Source organism: Rhinopithecus roxellana, chromosome 17 (genome assembly GCF_007565055.1).
Source record: "Rhinopithecus roxellana isolate Shanxi Qingling chromosome 17, ASM756505v1, whole genome shotgun sequence".
Lineage (NCBI taxonomy): Eukaryota > Metazoa > Chordata > Mammalia > Primates > Cercopithecidae > Rhinopithecus > Rhinopithecus roxellana.
The window spans coordinates 113,141,988-113,162,391 of NC_044565.1; the positions used below are offsets into that span (position 1 = coordinate 113,141,988).

The following is a 20,404-nucleotide window of genomic DNA, read 5'->3' on the forward strand; positions in this document are numbered from 1 at the left end:
TGGCCAACATGGAGGAACCCTGTCTCTACTAAAAAATACAAAATTATCCAGGCTTGGTGGTGCATGCCTGTAATCCCAGCTACTTGGGAGGCTGAGGCAGGAGAATCGCTTGAACGCGGAAAGCGGAGATTACGGTGAGCTGAGATTGTGCCATTGCACTCCAGCCTGGGCAAAAAGAGTGAAACTCCATCTCATCTAAAAAAAAAAAAATAACGTAACTATAGGTTGCTGCCCACAAGAGATTCACTTTACCTTAATGGCCACTTACAGACTGAAGGTGAGGGGATAGAACAAAATATTCATGCAAATAGATACCAAAGGAGGGCAGGAGGGGGATACCTCCTCCTGCCATACTTATAACAGCCAAAGTAAATGTTAGGTCAAAATCTATTTAAAAAAAAAAAAAAAAGGAAAATAAGGTAATTACATAGTGATAGAGAAGTCAATTTACCAAGATAATATACAAATTGTAAATAGATATATACCCAACACTGGAGCACTTAAATATATGAAACGAATATTAAAGAATCTTAAGTGAGACTTAGACTGCGACACAATGATAGTAGGGGATTTAAGTAACCCACCTTCAACTCTAGACAGATCATTCAGACAGAAACTCAATATAGAAACATTGGACTGGTAAGGCGCAGGGGCTCACGCCTGTAATCCCAGCACTTTGGGAGGCCAAGGTGGGCGGATTACGAGGTCAGGAAATACAGACCACGGTGAAACCCCATCTCTACTAAAAAAAAAAAAAAAAAATACTAAAAATTAGCTGGGCACAGTGGCGGGCGCCTGTATTCCCAGCTACTTGGGAGGCTGAGGCAGGAGAATGGCATGAACCCAGGAGGTGGAGTTTGCAGTGAGCTGAGATCGCACCACCGCACTCCAGCCTTGGTGACAGAGCGAGACTCTGTCTCAAAAAACAACAACAACAACAGAAAAAAAACATTGGACTTAACGCATACTTTAGTTGAAATGAACCTAGCAAACATAGGCAGAATATTTCATCCAACAGTTACAGAATATATTTTTTTCCTAGTTCAGAAGGAATATTCCCCAGGATAGATTGTATGTTAGGGGGAAAAAAAGTTTTTACACAGTTTTAAAAATTGAAGTTATGTCAAGTATTTTTTTTTTTCTGACCACAATGATATAAAACAAGAATTCAATCACAGAAGGAATCATGGAAAATAAACAAATTCAACAATATGCTCTGAACAATTATTGAGTCAAAGAAGAAATTGAGAGAAATGCTGAACATACTTTGAGACAAATGAAAATGGAAACACAACTTACCAATATATATGGGAGGCAGCAAAGCAGTTCTAGGAGGAAAATTCACAGCACTAAAAGCCTTTAATAAGAAAATAAGAAATATCTAAAATAAGCAACCTAATATTATACCTGAAGAAACTGGGGAAAAGGAAAAAAAGTCAACTACAATAATCCTTCGATATACAGATAGGATAGGTTCCAGGGCCCTCTATGTATACCAAAATCTGCATAATCCAATCCCACAGTCAGACCTGCAGAACCCTTGGTTACAAAATGTTGTCCTCTGTATACACAGGTTTTACATTCCACAAATACTGTATTTTTCATCTGCATTTGGCTGAAATATTCTGTAAATTAGTGGATCCATGCAATTCAACCCCATGCTGTTTGAGGGTCAACTGTAAATCAAAAGTTAGCAGAAAAAATAAAGTTCAGAGTAGAAGTAACTAAGGACAATGAAAAAAACTGAAAAAGATCAACAAACTGAAAGATGGTTTTTTCAAAAGCTGAACAAAGTTGACAAACCCTTAGCAGACTAACCCTTAGCAGAAATACAAAGAATCATAAGAAATTACTAGGAACAATTGGGTCAACAAATTGAAAAACCTAGAAAAAATGAATAAATTCCTAGAAATATGTAACCTACCAAGATTAAATCATGAATACTTTGGAAATCTGAACAGGATAATAACAAGCAAGAATATTGAATTCGAAATTAAGTGTCTCCCATCAAAGAAAACCCCAGGACCAGATGATTTTATGGCTGATTTCTTATCCTAATAAAATTTAGTGATTTTTATCCTAAAATCACTCAGAAACAAAGTGAAATGCCACATATTCTCAATTTTATTTATTTTATTTTTTGTTGAGACAGGGTCTCACTCTCACCCAGGCTTCAGTGCAGTGGCGTGATCTTGATTCACTGCAGCCTCCACCTCCCGGGCTCAAGCAATCTTTCCACTTGAGCCCTGAGTAGCTGGGACCACAGGAGTGTGCCACCACACCTGGTTATTTATTTATTTATTTATTTATTGTATTTTTGGTGGAGACAGAGTTTTGCCATGCTGTCTTGGCTGGTCTCGAACTCCTGAGCTCAACTTATCCACCTGCCTTGGCCTCCCAAAGTGGCAAGATTAGTAGGCATGAACCATTGCACCCAGCCTGCATATTCTCACTTTTAAGTAGGTGCTAAGCAATAGGTACACATGGACATATGGAATGAAATAATGAACACTGGAGACTACAAAAGGTGGGAGGGTAAGAGGAAAGTAGCACTGAAAAATTACCTACTGGGTACAATGTTCAATATTCAGGTGATGGGTGCACCAAAATCTCAGACTTCGCCACTACACAATATATGCATGTAAGAAACTTGCATTTATAACCACTAAATATATTGAAAATTTAAAATAAATTAAACAAATAGGATATATCAAATCTACAGAATCAAAAAAAAACCCATATTATCATTTCAATTAATGCCAAAAAAGCATTTGATAAAGTTCAAAAACCCTCCATAATAAAAACTGTCAATATATTGGGTACACAAAAAAATATATTCAAAACCATGAAGGCCACTTATGACAAACCCATGGCTAATATCATACTAAATAGGGAAACTTTGAAAGCTTCCTCTAAGAGTTGGAACAAAACAAAGATTTCCATTTTTAACACTTTTATTAAACATAGTACGGAAAGCACTGTTCAGAGCTATTAGGCAAGCAAGAAATAAAGAGCACCCAAATTGGAAAGGACAAAGTAAACTTTGCAGATGGCATAATCTCATATGTAGAAAAACCTAAAGACACCACCAGAAACCTCAAAAGTAATACACAAATTTAGTATAATAGCAGGCTACAAAATTAGGTGTTTCCACATACCAACAACAAAATAGCTAAAGGGAAATAAAAAAGCAATTCCATTTACAATAGCTACAAAAAAAACCTAGGAATGAATTTAACAAGGAAAGAACTGTACAATAAAAATTGTAAAACATTTGTTTAAGAAAAAAAAAAAAGAAAAAAAAGGACGTACACAAAAAATAAAAGATATCCCATGTTCATGGATTGGAAAAAATTAATGTTGTAAAAATGACCCTACTATAATACCCAAAGTAAAGAACAGATTTAATGCAATTCTATAAAATGACTAATGTCATTCTTCACAGAAATGAAAAAATCCTAAAATCTGTATGGAACCACAAAAGACCCTGAATAGTCAAACCAATCTTAGCCAAAAAGAACAAAGCTGAAGACATCATACTACTAAATTACAAAACTATAATTAAAATAGCAATGGTACTGGCATAAAGACACATTGACTAACCAGAATTCCCGGAAACATACTTACACATCTATGCTCAACTGATTTTTGACAAGCCAAGAAAACACAATCTCTTCAATAAATTATACTGGGACAACTGGATATGCACACCCAGAGAGTGAAAATGGACTCTTACCCTTTAGATATGAATCAATTAAAATGAATTAAATGTATAAATGTAAGATCTGAAACTATAAAACTGCTAGAAGAAAACATACCATACAAAACTCCATGACATTGGTTTGGGTAGTGACTTTTTATACATAACGCCAAAACCACAGACAACGAAAGCAAAAATAAACAAATGCGAGTGCATCAAACCAGAGAACTTTCTCACAGTAGAGGATATAACTGAGTGAAGAGATATTTAAAACCTACAGATAGGTAGAAAATAATTTTAGAAATCATACCTTGAATATGAGACTAATATTCAAAAGATAAAAGAAACTCAAGTTACTCAATAAAAAGTAAATCACTATTTAAATTGAGTAAAGATATTGAATAGACCCTCAGAAGATGACATACAATAACCAACAGATAAATGAAAAATAACAGTAAACATCTCTAGTCAGAGAAATGCAAATAAAACCACAATGAGATATTACTTCCCAGCTGTTAGGTTGGCTATTGTCAAACACATGAAAAACAGCAAGTATTGGCAAGGATGTAAAGAAAAGGAAAACCTTATATACTGTTCGTGGAAATTAATATAGTCGTTTTGGAAAAGAGTATGAAGGTTTCTCAAACTAAAAATTGATTTACTATATGATACATGATTTAATTTCTGTGTATGCAAAGAATTAAAATCTGTATGTCAAAAATATGTTTGTACTCCCATACTCTTTGAAGCATTATTCCTAGCAGCAAATATATGGAAACAACTGAAGTGTGCATCAATGGAGGAATGGATTAAAAAATGTGGTATTTAGACACAATGAAATACCATTCAGTCCTAAAAGTACAGGAAATTCTGTCATTTTCAACAACATGGATGAAACTAGCATATATAACACTGTATAAAATAAGCTAGGCACAGAAAGACAAATACCACTTGATCTCACTTACATGTGCAAAATTAAAAAGAAAAAAACGAACTCATAGAAGAAAAGAGTAGAATAGTTGTTACTCAAGGCTGGGGAAATAGGAGGTCATGGCTAGAGGAAACACTTAGGCTACATAAGCTCAGTTAGAGTGGAAGAATTAGGTTCTGGTGATCTATTGTACAGCATGGTATATATAGTTAAAAATAATGTACAGTAGTGCCCATTTATGTGTGGTTTCACTTTCCCTGGTTTCTGTTATTCATGGTCAACCATGGTTAAAAAATATTAAACAAGAATTCAGACACAGTTCATAAGTTTTGAATTACAGGATGTACTGAGCAGCATAATGAAATCTCATTCCACTCTCTGGCCGAGGACATGAATCATCATTTTGTCCAGCATATCCATGCTAAATATGCTGCTCACCCATTAGTCACTTAGTAGCTGTCTGGATTATCAGACCACTCGTTGTGATATTATAGTTCAAGTAACACTAAGAGCTCCAAAGTGCAAGAGTAGTGATCGTGGTATTTCAGATATGCCAAAGAAAAGCCACAAAGTTTGTCCTTTAAGGAAAAAGGTTAAAGTTTACTATATATATTTATTTATAGAAAAAAAGGCATATGGTATATGTACAGTTTGGTATTATTGGAGGTTTCAGGCATCCACTGAGGGTCTTCCAAGTTATGCCCTGTGAATGAGGGGGGCCTACTATATTGTGTATTTTAAAACAACTAAAGGAATGAATTTTAAATGTTCTCACTACAAAACAGTATTTGAGACAAGGTATATGTTAATCCACAATCTGTACATTTATAGAAACATCTCATTGTACTTCATGAATATGCACAACTTTTGTCAATTAAAAATAAAACTTGAAAAATTAAGAAAAATAAAGTAAAAGGCTTTAAGATATTTCAATAAATGTATTATCATATAATGAGTTTACTTTGTAGTTCAAATGATAAAGTATACTTGTTCCTCAAGAACAAACCAAACTCATACCTGGAAGGAAAAGAAAGACTGAAGTAGAACTAAGTAATATTGCAACCAATAAGCAATACAAGGTGTCAATTAAATAAAAAGTTGACTCTGAAAAGAAAGAAAATTTACCTTTGATTGATTGCTTTTGGTGTCATGTCTTAAGAATTCATTACCAAGGCCTAGATCACATACACTATTTTTTCTCTTCAACTTTTAAGTTCTGGGGTACATGTGTAGGATGTGCAGGTTTGTTACCTAGGTAAACATGTGTCATGGTGGTTTGCTGCACAGATCAAACCCATCACCTAGGTATTAACTCCAGGATCCATTAGCTATTCTTCCTGATGCTCTCCTTCCCAGCCCCCTCACTCTGACATGCCCCACTGTGTATTGATCCCCACAATGTGTCTATGTGTTCTCATCATTCAGCTCCCACTTACAAGTAGAAATATGCGGTGTTTAGTTTTCTGTTCCTGTGTTAGTTTGCTGAGAATAATGGCTTCCAACTCCATCCATGTCTCTGCATAGGACATGATCTCATTCTTTTTATGGCTGCACAGTACTCCATGGTGTATAGGTCCCACATTTATCTAGTCTATAACTGAAGGACATTCGGGTTGATTCGATGTCTTTGCTATTGTGAATAGCGCTGCAATGAATATACGTGTGGATGTGTTTTTACAATAGAATGATTTATATTTCTTTGGGTATATACCCAGAAATGGGATGGCTGGGTCAAATGGTATTTCTGCCTCTAGATCTTTGAGGAATTTCCACAATGTCTTCCACAATGCTTGAACTAATTTACATTCCCACCAATAGTGTAAAAGCATTTCCTTTTATCTGCAAAGTTGCCAGCATCCATTGTTTCCAGACTTTTTAATAATTGCCATTATGACTGGCCTGAGATGGTATATCTGAATGTGATTTTGATTTGCATTTTTCTAATGATCAGTGATGTTGAGCTTTTTTTCATATGTTTGTTAACCACATGAAAGTCTTCTTTTGAGAAGTGTCCATTCATGTCCTTTGTTGTCTTTTTAATGTGGTTTGCTTTTTTCTGGTAAACTTAAGTTTCTTGTAGACTCAGATATTAGACCTTTGTCAGATGAAAAGATTGCAAAATGTTTCTCCCATTGTGTAGGTTGTCTGTTCACTCTGATTATAGTTTCTTTTGCTGTACAGAAGCTCTTTGGCTTAATTTGATCCCTTTTGTCAATTTTGGCTTTTGTTGCAATTGTTTTTGGCATTTTCATCATGAAATCTTTGCCCATGCCTATGTCTTGAATGGTATTGCCTAGATTTTCTTCTAGGGTTTTTACAGTTTTAGGTTCTGCATTTAAGTTCTTAATCCATCTTGAGTTAATTTTTGTATGAGATGTAAGGAAGGAATCCAGTTTCAATCATTTGCATGTGGCTAGCCAGTTCTCCCAGTACCTTTTATTGAATAGGGAATCCTTTCCCCATTGTTTTTCAGGTTTGTTGAAGATCAGATGGATGTAGGCGTTCAGTCTTATTTCTGAGTTCTCTATTCTGTTCCGTTAGTCTATGTTTTTGTACCAGTATCAGGCTGTTTTGGTTACTATAGCCTTGTAGTATAGTTTGAAGTCAGGTAGCATGATGTCTCTAGCTTTATTCTTTTTGCTTAGGATTGTCTTGGCTATACAGGCTCTCTTATGGTTCCACGTGAATTTTAAAATAGTTTATTCTAATTCTGTGAAGAATGTCAAAGGTAGTTTAATGGCAATACTATTGAATGTATAAATTGCTTTGGGCAGTATGGCCATTTTCAAGATATCATTTCTTCCTATCCATGAACATGAAATGTTTTTCCATTTCTTTGTGTTCTGATTTCCTTGAGCAGTGGTTTGTAGTTCTTTTCGAAGAGTTCCTTCACTTCCCTTGTTAGCTGTATTCCTAGCATTTTATTCTTTTTGTAGCAAATGTGAATTGGAGTTCATTCATGATTTGGATCTCTGCTTGCCTGTCTTTGGTGTATATAAATGCTAGAAAATTTTGTACAATGATTTTGTACCCTGAGACTTGGCTGAAGTTGCTTATCAGCTTAAGAGGCCTTTTAGCTGAGACAATGAGGTTTTCTAGATATAGAGTCGTGTCATCTGCAAACAAAGATAATTTGACTTATTCTCTTCCTATTTTAATAGCTTTTATTTCTTTCTCTTGCCTGATTGTCCTGGCCATAACTTCCAATACTGTGTTGAACAGGAGTGGTGAGAGAGGGTATCTTTATCTTGTGCTGGTTTTCAAGGGGAATGCTTTTGGCTTTTGCCCATTTAGTATGATGTTGATTGTGGGTTTGTCATATATGGCTCTTATTATTTTGAAGTACATTCCTCCAATATCTACTTTATTGAGAGCTTTAACATGAAGAGATGTTGAATTTTATTGAAGGCCTTTTCTGCATCTATTGAGATAATCATTTGGTTTTTGTCTTTAGTTTTCTGTTTATGTGATGAATTACATTGATTGATCTGTATATGTTAAACCTTCATGCATTTTGGGGATACAGCCAACTTCATTGCGGTGGATAAACTTTTTGATGTGCTGCTGGATTCAAGTTGCCAGTATTTTATTGAAGATTTTTGCATTGATGTTCATCAGGGATAATGGCCTGAAGTTTTCATCTTTAGTGTTGTATATCTGCCAGGTTTTGATGTCAGGCTAATGCTGGTCTCATAAAATGAGTTATGGAGGAGTGCTCTGCTTTTAAATTTTTGGAATAGTTTCAGTAGAAATAGCGCCAGCTCTTCTTTGCACCTCTGGTAGAGGTACAAAGAAGAATAGCCATCAACTAAAAAAAGTCCATCTAGTCCTGGGCTTTTTTAAACTGGTAGGCTATTTATTGCTGCCTCAATTTCTTCCTTTAAAATAAATAAATAAAAAAGTCAGGTGCTATGGCTGACGCTTGTAATCCCAGCACTTTGGGAGGCCAGGGCGGGTAGATCACGAGGCAGGAACTCCAAACCAGCCTGTCCAACAAGGTGAAACCCCATCTCTACTAAAAATGCAAAAGTTAGGTGTGTGTGGTGGTGGGCGCCTGTAATCCCAGCTACTCAGGAGGCTGAGGCAGGAGAATCAATTGAACCCACGAGGTGGAGGTTGCAGCGAGCCAAGATCACGCCACTGCACTCCAGCCTGGGTGACAGAGCAAGACTCCATCTCAAAATAAATAAATTAATTAAAATAACCTTTATTCTGCAAAAAACACTAAGAAAATGAAAAAAGACACAGACTTGAGAAAGTACTTGCATATCAAATATTGAAGAACTTGTGTCCAGAATGTATAAATAATTCTCAGAACACAATATGAAAAGGTAAACAGAAAATTCAAATAAGCACATTCAGAAATGATAATGATGACATTACAACTGATACCACAGTAACACAAAAGATCAGATATTTCTATGTGCTTCTCTATGGAAAAAAACTAGCAAACCTAGAGGAAATGGATAAATTCCTGGAAACATACAACCTCCCAAGAGAAAACCAGGAAGAAAGAGAAGTCAGGAACAAACCAATAATTAGTCATAAAATTTAATCAGCAATAAAAAACTTGCCCCTCCATGCCCAGAAAAACAGCCCAGGTTTAAGGCAGATTCATAGCTGCATTTTAACGGTGTAAAAAGACAAACTGATATCAATCCTACTGAAGCTGTTCAAAAATAATGAGGAGAAGATTCATCCCGAACTCATTCTATGAAGCTGATATTACTCTAATCAGGCAAGAAAGCAACAACAAAGCAAACTATAGGTTAATATCCTCAACAGAATACAGGAAAAAAAATCCAACAGCACATCAAAAAGAATAGACCTACAAATGGGTTTTATTCCATGGATGCAAGGATGTTTCAACATATACAAATCAATAAATGTGATGCACAATATAAATAGAATTTTTTAAAAAACACAGATCATTTCAATAGATGCAGAAAAAGCATTTGATGAAATTCAGCATCCCTTTATAAAAGCTGTTAACAAATTACTCAGAGGGAACATACCTCCAAGTAGTGAAACCCATATATAACATACTCACAGCCAATATCATACTGAATGAGAAAAAGTTGAAAGCATTTTCCTCAAGAACTGAAACAAGACAAGGATGCTCACTTTCACTACTCCTATTCAACATAGTACTGGAAGTCCTAGCTAGGGCAAGAGTCTTGAATTAGGATTTAAAATTTGACTTTATAGGAAATTATATACGTAACCACCTATATAAGGTACATTTACGTGAGAATGTGGATCAAGTCACGACATTGAAATACAGATGGTCAATACAGATGAGAAAAGGCTCAAACTTGCAAGGCAAATAAATGTAAATTACCCACCCAATTAATTATATATTTGTAAGTACAATACTTATAGATGACTGTGAAAGGAAACAGACAATTTCATCTTTTCCCTGAACAATGCAAGGTGATAGTCGTTTCCTATAAGACAATTTGACTTTACTAACTATTGGTAAAGTGATTATTTCTTTTGATTCTAAGAATTTATCCTCCAGAAAAAATATACATTTATACAAATATTTACATAAAACAACTGGAAATGACACTGACATCCAATGAAAAAGAATACTGATTAGTTGGCTGTATTTTTATTTTATTTTATTTTTATTATTCTACTTTAAGTTCTAGGGTACATGTGCATAACGTGCAGGTTTGTTACATATGTATACTTGTGCCATGTTGCTGTGATGCACCCATCAACTCATCAGCATCCATCAACTCGTCATTTACATCAGGTATAACTCCCAATGCAATCCCTCCCCCCTCCCCCCACCCCATAATAGGCCCTGGTGTGTGATGTTCCCCTTCCCGAGTCCAAGTGATCTCATTGTTCAGTTCCCACCTATGAGTGAGAACATGCGGTGTTTGGTTTTCTGTTCTTGCGATAGTTTGCTGAGAATGATGGTTTCCAGATGCATACATGTCCCTACAAAGGACAAAAACTCATCCTTTTTTATGGCTGCATAGTATTCCATGGCAAATATGTGTCACATTTTCTTAATCCAGTCTGTCACTGATGGACATTTGGGTTGATTCCAAGTCTTTGTTATTGTGAATAGTGCCGCAATGAACATACATGTGCATGTGTCTTTATAGCAGCATGATTTATAATCCTTTGAGTATATACCCACTAATGGGATGGCTGGATCATATGGTACTTCTAGTTCTAGATCCTTGAGGAATCGCCATACTGTTTTCCATATGGTTGAACTAGTTTACAATCCCACCAACGGTGTAAAAGTGTTCCTATTTCTCCACATCCTCTCCAGCACCTGTTGTTTCCTGACTTTTTAATGATTGCCATTCTAACTGGTGTGAGATGGTATCTCATTGTGGTTTTGATTTGCATTTCTCTGATGGCCAGTGATGACGAGCATTTTTTCATGTGTCTGTTGGCTGTATGCATGTCTTCTTTTGAGAAATGTCTGTTCATATCCCTTGCCCACTTTTTGATGGGGTTGTTTTTTTTTCTTTTCTTGTAAATTTGTTTGAGTTCTTTGTAGGTTCTGGATATTAAGCCCTTTGTCAGATGAGTAGATTGCAAGAATTTTCTCCCATTCTGTAGGTTGCCTGTTCACTCTGATGGTAGTTTCTTTTGCTGTGCAGAAGCTCATTAGTTTAATTAGATACCATTGTCAATTTTGGCTTTTGTTGCCATTGCTTTTGGTGTTTTAGACATGAAGTCCTTGCCCATGCCTATGTCCTGAATGGTTTTACCTAGGTTTTCTTCTAGGGTTTTTATGATATTAGGTCTAACATTTAAGTCTCGAATCCATCTTGAATTAATTTTCATACAAGGAATAAGGAAAGGATCTAGTTTCAGCTTTCGACTTATGGCTAGCCAATTTTCCCAGAACCATTTATTAAATAGGGAATCCTTTCCCCATTTCTTGTTTTTCTCAGGTTTGTCAAAGATCAGATGGCTGTAAATGTGTGGTATTATTGCTGAGGACTCTGTTCTGTTCCATTGGTCTATATCTCTGTTTTGGTACCAGTACCATGCTGTTTTGGTTACTGTAGCCTTGTAGTATAGTTTGAGGTCAGGTAGCATGATGCCTCCAGGTTTGTTCTTTTGACTTAGGATTGTCTTGGCAATGCGGGCTCTTTTTTGGTTCCATATGAACTTTAAAGCAGTTTTTTTTTCCCCAATTCTGTGAAGAAACTCATTGGTAGCTTGATGGGGATGGCATTGAATCTATAAATAACTTTGGGCAGTATGGCCATTTTCACGATATTGATTCTTCCTATCCATGAGCATGGTATGTTCTTCCATTTGTTTGTGTCCTCTTTGATTTCACTGAGCAGTGGTTTGTAGTTCTCCTTGAAGAGGTCCTTTACATCCTTTGTAAGTTGGATGCCTAGGTATTTTATTCTCTTTGAAGCCATTGTGAATGGAAGTTCATTCATGATTTGGCTCTCTGTTTGTCTGTTACTGGTGTATAAAAATGCTTGCGATTTTTGCACATTAATTTTGTGTCCTGAGACTTTGCTGAAGTTGCTTATCAGCTTAAGGAGATTTTCGGCTGAGATGATGGGATTTTCTAAATATACAACCATGTCATCTGCAAACAGGGACAATTTGATTTCTTCTTTTCCTAACTGAAAACCATTTATTTCTTTCTCTTGCCGGATTGCCCTTGCCAGAACTTCCAACACTGTGTTGAATAGGAGTGGTGAGAGAGGGCATCTCTGTCTTGTGCCAGTTTTCAAAGGGAATGCTTCCAGTTTTTGCCCATTCAGTATGATATTGTCTGTGGGTTTGTCATAAATAGCTCTTATTATTTTGAGATACATTCCATCAATACCGAATTTATTGAGCGTTTTTAGCATGAAGGGCTGTTGAATTTTGTTAAAGGCCTTTTCTACATCTATTGAGATAATAATGTGGTTTTTGTCTTTGGTTCTGTTTATATGCTGGATTACATTTATTGATTTGCGTATGTTGAACCAGCCTTGCATCCCAGGGATGAAGCCCACTTGATCATGGTGGATAAGTTTTTTGATGTGCTACTGGATTTGGTTTGCCAGTATTTTATTGAGGATTTTTGCATCAATGTTCATCAGGGATATTGGTCTAAAGTTCTATTTTTTTGTTGGGTCTCTGCCAGGTTTTGGTATCAGGATGATGTTGGCCTCATAAAATGAGTTAGGGAGGATTTCCTCTTTTTCTATTGATTGGAGTAGTTTCAGAAGGAATGGTAGCAGCTCCTCCTTGAACCTCTGGTAGAATTTGGCTGTGAATCCGTCTGGTCCTGGACTTTTTTTGGTTGGTAGGCTATTAACTATTGCCTGAATTTCAGAGCCTGCTATTGGTGTATTCAGGGATTCAACTTCTTCCTAGTTTAATCTTGGGAGAGTGTAAGTGTCCAGGAAATTATCCATTTCCTCTAGGTTTTCTAGTTTATTTGCGTAGAGGTGTTTATAGTATTCTCTGATGGTAGTTTGTATTTCTATGGGATCGGTGGTGATATCCCCTTTATCATTTTTTATTGCGTCTATTTGATTCTTCTCTCTTTTCTTCTTTATTAGTCTTGCTAGCAGTCTATCAATTTTGTTGATCTTTTCAAAAAACCAACTCCTGGATTCATTGATTTTTTGGAGGGTTTTTTTGTCTCTATCTCCTTCAGTTCTGCTCTGATCTTAGTTATTTCTTGCCTTCTGCTAGCTTTTGAATGTGTTTGCTCTTGCTTCTCTAGTTCTTTTAATTGTGATGTTAGGGTGTCAATTTTAGATCTTTCCAGCTTTCTCTTGTGGGCATTTAGTGCTATAAATTTCCCTCTACACACTGCTTTAAATGTGTCCCAGAGATTCTGGTATGTTGTATCTTTGTTCTCACTGGTTTCAAAGAACATCTTGATTTCTGCGTTCATTTCGTTATGTACCCAGTAGTCATTCAGGACAGGTTGTTCAGTTTCCATGTAGTTGAGCAGTTTTGATTGAGTTTCTTAGTCCTGAGTTCTAGTTTGATGGCACTATGGTGTCTGAGAGACAGTTTGTTATAATTTCTGTTCTTGTACATTTGCTGAGGAGTGCTTTACTTCCAATTATGTGGTCGATTTTGGAATAAGTGCTATGTGATGCTGAGAAGAATGTATATTCTGTTGATTTGGGGTGGAGAGTTCTGTGGATGTCTATTAGTTCCACTTGGTGCAGAATTGAGTTCAATTCCTGGATATCCTTGTTAACTTTCTGTCTCGTTGATCTGTCTAATGTTGACAGTGGGGTGTTGAAGTCTCCCATTATTATTGTATGGGAGTCTAAGTCTCTTTGTAAGTATCTAAGGACTTGTTTTATGAATCTGGTTGCTCCTGTATTGTGTGCATATATATTTAGGATAGTTAGCTCTTCCTGTTGATGATCCCTTTACCATTATATAATGGCCTTCTTTGTCTCTTTTGATCTTTGATGGTTTAAAGTCTGTTTTATCAGAGACTAGGATTGCAACCCCCTTTTTTTTTTTTTGTTTGTTTTCCATTTGCTTGGTAGATCTTCCTCCATCCCTTTATTTTGAGCCTATGTGTGTCTCTGCCTGTGAGATGGGTCTCCTGAATACAGCAAACTGATAGTTCTTGACTCTTTATACAGTTTGCCAGTCTGTATCTTTTAATTGGACCATTTAGTCCATTTACATTTAAGGTTAATATTGTTATGTGTGAACGTGATCCTGTCATTATGATAATAACTGGTTATTTTGCTCGTTAGTTGATGCAGTTTCTTCCTAGCATCAAAGGTCTTTACATTTTGGCATGTTTTTGCGATGGCTGGTACTGGTTCTTCCTTTCCATGTTTAGTGCTTCCTTCAGGGTCTCTTGTAAGGCAGGCCTGGTGGTGACAAAATCTCTAAGCATTTGCTTATCTGTAAAGGATTTTATTTCTCCTTCACTTATGAAACTTAGTTTGGCTGGATATGAAATTCTGGGTTTAAAATTCTTTTCTTTAAGAATGTTGAATATTGACCCCCACTCTCTTCTGGCTTGTAGGGTTTCTGCCAAGAGATCTGCTGTTCGTCTGATGGGCTTCCCTTTGTGGGTAACCCGACCTTCCTCTCTGGCTGCCCTTAACAGTTTTTCCTTCATTTCAACTTTGGTGAATCTGACAATTACATGTCTTGGAGTTGCTCTTCTCGAGGAGTATCTTTGTGGCATTCTCTGTATTTCCTGAGTTTGAATGTTGGCCTGCCTTACTAGGTTGGGGAAGTTCTCCTGGATGATATCCTGAAGTGTGTTTTCCAACTTGGTTACGTGTTCCTCCTCACTTTCAGGCACACCAGTCAGACGTAGATTTGGTCTTTTCCCATAATCCCATAGTTCTTGAAGGCTTTGTTGATTTCTTTTTCCTTTTTTTCTTTAGACTTCTCTTCTTCCTTCATGTCATTCATTTGATCCTCAATCACTGATACTCTTTCTTCCAGTTGATTGAGTGGGTTACTGAGGCTTGTGCATTTGTCACGTATTTCTTGTGTCATGGTTTCTGTCTCTGTCAGTTCGTTTATGGCCTTCTCTGCATTGATTATTCTAGTTATCCATTCTTCCATTCTTTTTTCAAGACTTTTAGTTTCTTTACGCTGGGTACGTAATTCCTCCTTTAACTCTGAGAAGTTTGATGGACTGAAGACTTCTTGTCTCAACTCATCAAAGTCATTCTCTGTCCAGCTTTGATCCATTGCAGGTGATGAGCTGCGTTCCTTTGGAGGGGGAGATGCGCTCTTATTTTTTGAATTTCCAGCTTTTCTGCACTGCTTTTTCCCCATCTTTGTGGTTTTATCTGCCTTTGGTCTTTGATGATGGTGACGTACTGATGGGGTTTTGGTGTGGGTGTCCTTCCTGTTTGTTAGTTTTCCTTCTAACACTCAGGACCCTCAGCTGTAGATCTCTTGGAGATTTCTTGAGGTCCACTCCAGACCCTGTTTGCCTGGGTATCAGCAGCAGAGGCTGCAGAAGATAGAATATTGCTGAACAGCGAGTGTACCTGTCTGATTCTTGCTTTGGAAGCTTCGTCTCAGGGGTGTACCCCGTCGTGTGAGGTGTGGGGTGTCGATCTGCCCCTAGTGAGGGATGTCTTCCAGTTAGGCTACTCAGGGCTCAGGGACCCACTTGAGCAGGCAGTCTGTCCGTTCTCACATCTCAGCCTCCATGTTGGGAGATCCACTGCTCTCTTCAAAGGTGTCAGACAGGGTCGTTTGCAACTGCAGAGGTTTCTGCTGCTTTTTTTCTTTGTTTGTTTAGCTATGCCCTGTCCCCAGAGGTGGAGTCTACAGAGACAGGCAGGCCTCCCTGAGCTGCTGTGGGCTCCACCCAGTTGGAGCTCCCCAGCAGCTTTATTTACCTACTTAAGCCTCAGCAATGGTGGGTGCCCCTCCCTCAGCCTCCTGCTGCCTTGCAGTTAGATCTCAGACTGCTGTGCTAGCAATGAGGGAGGCTCCACAGGCGTGGGACCCTCCTGGCCAGGTGTGGGATATAATCTCCTGGTGTGCTGTTTGCTAAGACCCTTGGTAAAGCACAGTATTGGGGTGGGAGTTACCCAATTTTCCAGGTGTTGTGTGTCTCAGTTCCCCTGGCTAGGAAAAGGGATTCCCTTCCCCCTTGCACTTCCCAGGTGAGGCGATGCCTCGCTCTGCTTCAGCTCTTGCTTGTCGGGCTGCAGCAGCTGACCAGCACTGATTGTCCAGCACTCCCTAGTGAGATGAACCCGGTACCTCAGTTGAAAATGCAGAAATCACCCCTCTTCTGTGTTGCTTGCACTGGGAGCTGGAGACTGGAGGTGTTCCTATTCAGCCATCTTGCTCCGCCCGCCTCTGGCTGTATTTTAACAAAGCACGAAACCTCAAAATGATACCACTAAATAATTTTACATGTCACTGGAAAATAGGCATTACACATTCTTAACTAGAAGAATGGCAGTTACAAAATACATATGTAAAGTGATCTTGTTTTATTACACATCTCTATGTGTATATATGCTTTTTATGAAATATATTTGATAAGAATATATTGTATTTTCAGTAAGAAAAAAGGTTTTATAAAAATTACAAAATGCCCAGCTCAATATATATTTCTAGAAAAAGTCTGTTTATTACTGAGCTTCCTACTATTATAATACTCTAGTCATTTGTTTCCACATACTTCTTGCTCAATTTAAAAGTGTGTTTTTACTTGCCTATCTCCTTCTTGTTCATCTATAATAATTCATATGTTAAATACAGTCTTCCTTCAATATGCCTGGAGGATTGGTTCCAGGAAGCTGAACCCCATTTCCAAATCTACAAACACTCAATTCCCTTTTATAGGTTTGTATAGTGTTTGCATATGAACCCTGTATATCCTCCTGTATATTTGAAATGATTTTTAGATTACTGTGTTTATAATACCTAATATCATGTAAATGTTATGTAAATAGTTGTTATACTCTATTATATTTTATTTGTATTATTTTTAATTATATTGGATTTATGTTTGTTTCCCCATGGACACTTTAAATCTGCAGTTGAATTTGTTAATGCAGAACCCATGGATACAGAACCTGTAGTTACGGAAGGTTGACTGTATGAGACACCCAGGAGAGGATGGATTAGCTAAAGCCGTTCTCCTTTTTCTTTCCTTTTCATTTTCACATTTTTATGTTAGGTAACTAGGTGCCACTAAGAAAAGGAAAAAAAAATCCAAAAATAATATAAATTTTAACAGTAAAGATGATTTTAATTTTGGAAATGTTGAATAGAACTGTCATTCCAGGGTTGTGATGTCTATTAAATAAAGTTTAGCCTAAAGCTGCCCTCTTACATATTTTAAGTTTGGCCAACAGTTCTCTCCATACATAATGTACTCTAACAACTGGATATATAAACAGACTATAACCTACCCTTGTGCTAATCACAGAGTGGTCAAATCACAGGCAGCCAACTGTTCAAACCGTGTTCAAAAAGGCAGCCACTGAACTGTAACCAGTCTGGCTGCTTTTGTACCCCGTTTCCATTTTCTCTACGTCATACATCACACTCCTTTTTCTGTCCATAAATGTTTTCTGATCACGTAGCAGCCCCGGAGTTGCTCTGCATCTATCCTGGTTGTGGAGGCTGATTTATGAATCATTCTTTACTCAATTAAACTCTATTAAATTTGCCTTAAGTTTTTAACATGTCTTTCTGACATACTTAGGCATATGTGGAAATCATGTTTTAAATTAGACATTGTTGAAATTGACCCGAGCTCTGTGATCCTGAAAAACAGAAGGTCAAAAAATCTTTTCACTTTTTATGTTTTTGGAAATGGCTTACTGACAAGAACCACCCTTACTAAGTGACGTGGATGGGACTCAAACATGCTTCCTTATTTACCTATGACAAGATCAGACAAGGTTGTTCCAAATTCCCATCCTTTGTCAGATAAAGAATTAGTAAATTCTTTGTCCCCACTGCTCAGTCTAAACAAAATGTTTGGTAACTAACCTCTGCTTAAGATTCTATTTCCTCCAAGTCCTTTATCTTTGAGTAACCTTAGTCTATGACAACATACATCCCATCTTCAAAAGTCACTTCCAATAGGCTGGCCTCAAGAAAGCACTCCCTTATCTGCTGAATCATGACACTGTTTATCTCACTTCCACACTTGGTTCTTTTGATCTTTGTTTACTCTTTCTCATTAAAAAAACAAAAACAAAACCCATCTGTCTAACTTTTGATAAACTCATAGTTTCTGGTTTTAATGTTCTCCCTACTGTAACAGCCCTCATTTTTCTATGACAATAGTCTCTTCCCCTAACCATTTTCAATACTCCTTTTGAATAAAATATCTTACTCAGTTCATATTTATTGTGTATTTGACAGAACAATTAATATATAATTGGTATGAGAAAACAAAAAGAAGAGAATTTTACCAAGTATGTAAACCGGAATATCATCAATATTTACAAGGTAGAATAGGGATTAAAAAATCCAGGAAATGGTTTGGAAAACAAAACAGAACACAGACACCTGAAGAATACAATGGAAATTGGATAAATTTATCAAAAAACTTAAAAGAGAGATGTGCAGCATTCATCAAATCCAATATTTTATTCTCTTGTCAGCTAGAAGGGAAAATAAAGAGAGTCTAGGAGGAATCAAAATATTTAGCACCTAATAACTGCCAAGATTTCCACTAATTACTCTAGCACTTAACCCTCAACAAGAACACTCACCAGTGTAGGTGAGTATGGCGTGGGCTTTCAAGGGCAACAGACCTAGATTTAAATTTAGATATTTCTTAGACACTGATTGATTCAATATAAAAATAGTAACAATAATAAACTACTAAAACTATTAACATATTGAACAATTATATTCTAGGAATGAAACTAAAAAAAAAGCTTATACTATCACATCTACTTCCATAGACATTATATAATGCAGCTATTTTCAATACCTGCTTTTATCTATGAAGAAATTGTGGTACAAGGAGGTTTAAAAAGATGTTCAATCTAATATGATGAATCTGGGATTTGAACTCAGGCACATCTTCCTGGATCACTCAATCCCCTAACTTCTACATTTGGTTGCTGACTTTTGCAAGTTAATTAAACTCCTTAAATTATCTTCTATTTTATTTTCTTTTTAAAACCAGCAAAGAGTACATAGGGCAAATATTTTTTTTAAAAGTATTAAATGGGACAATAAAACAATTTGTTTAGCATAATGTCCAGCTCAAGGTAAGGCCTCAATCAATGTGAGCTCTTACTCTTTTGTAAGTGAGGATACCAAGTCTCAGAAAGAAAAATTCCATCAAGGTCATTCAGGTAGCAATTAAAATAATCAGGATTCAAAGCCATGTCTCTGTAACCCAAAGTCTGCTATTTTCCATCACAGCTTGCTGTCTCCAATGAGTGAGATAAATCTAATCTTGATTAATAAATGAAACATTGCATTTATTTTTATCATTATACTGCATTGGGAAAGCATTTTTAACTAGTTCTCTTGTGATAAGGGCAGTGAGACCAACAGGACTTCATGTCTTAGAGATTGCTTCTCCATCTGGCATGATTGAGTAAGTACATAAGGCTTTGGAGGAAAATGAATTCATTCTCAGCTGTCACCTTTCTTTCTTACCTGTGGTTTACAACATCTGCTGCTGCTGTTTTCTTCACACCCATGGATCTTGATCATTTTTTTTTCCAATTTAAAATTACATACTTCTCTAGGGGTATCCTCCTCGCTCATTGCTAAATAATGCCATTCATGATGTCGCACCATGTTCTGCTTCTGTCCCTGGTAAGTGGACAAAAACTGAGCATATGTAGAACATTGTGAAACAGAGATATCAGAAGCTCTCCAAAGCTGCCTCCAGTGAAGGCCTGATTCCTGGGCCTTGTATAAAACGAGATTTGATCCAGGATAACAAGAATAGGAGCCACTGAGTCTTGGAACAGATTACATGCCCATCCTTTGTGGAAGAATAAAGAATACAGCAAACTGAGCTGCAAAGGCCTTTCTCAGTTGACAAGGTGCCACCTCAGGCAAGATGTAGAAATTGGATAAAAATAAAAATAATGTATTTATGGGCTGGCTGGTACAAAATTAGCAGCATTCAATGGAATTTTTAAAGAGAATCATACTTGTCCTATTTTTTGAGTCCATTAGAACACAGAACCTATAAATCATTTAATTTGCCATGTGTCTGATTTGTGTCAGAGACAGAAAGTGAAACATGGCATTCATCTTGGATTTACTTATTTAATGTCTATATTTCTCACTAGACTACAAGCTGCATAGTACAG

At 36.8% G+C, this 20,404-nt stretch overlaps 1 pseudogene; it reads right to left on the reverse strand.

Annotated features, from left to right (window-relative positions):
• The window catches only part of LOC104681701, a 46,267-nt pseudogene extending 26,487 nt beyond the window's left edge, over positions 1-19,780 (reverse strand).
• Between the last annotated feature and the right edge of the window lie 624 nt (positions 19,781-20,404).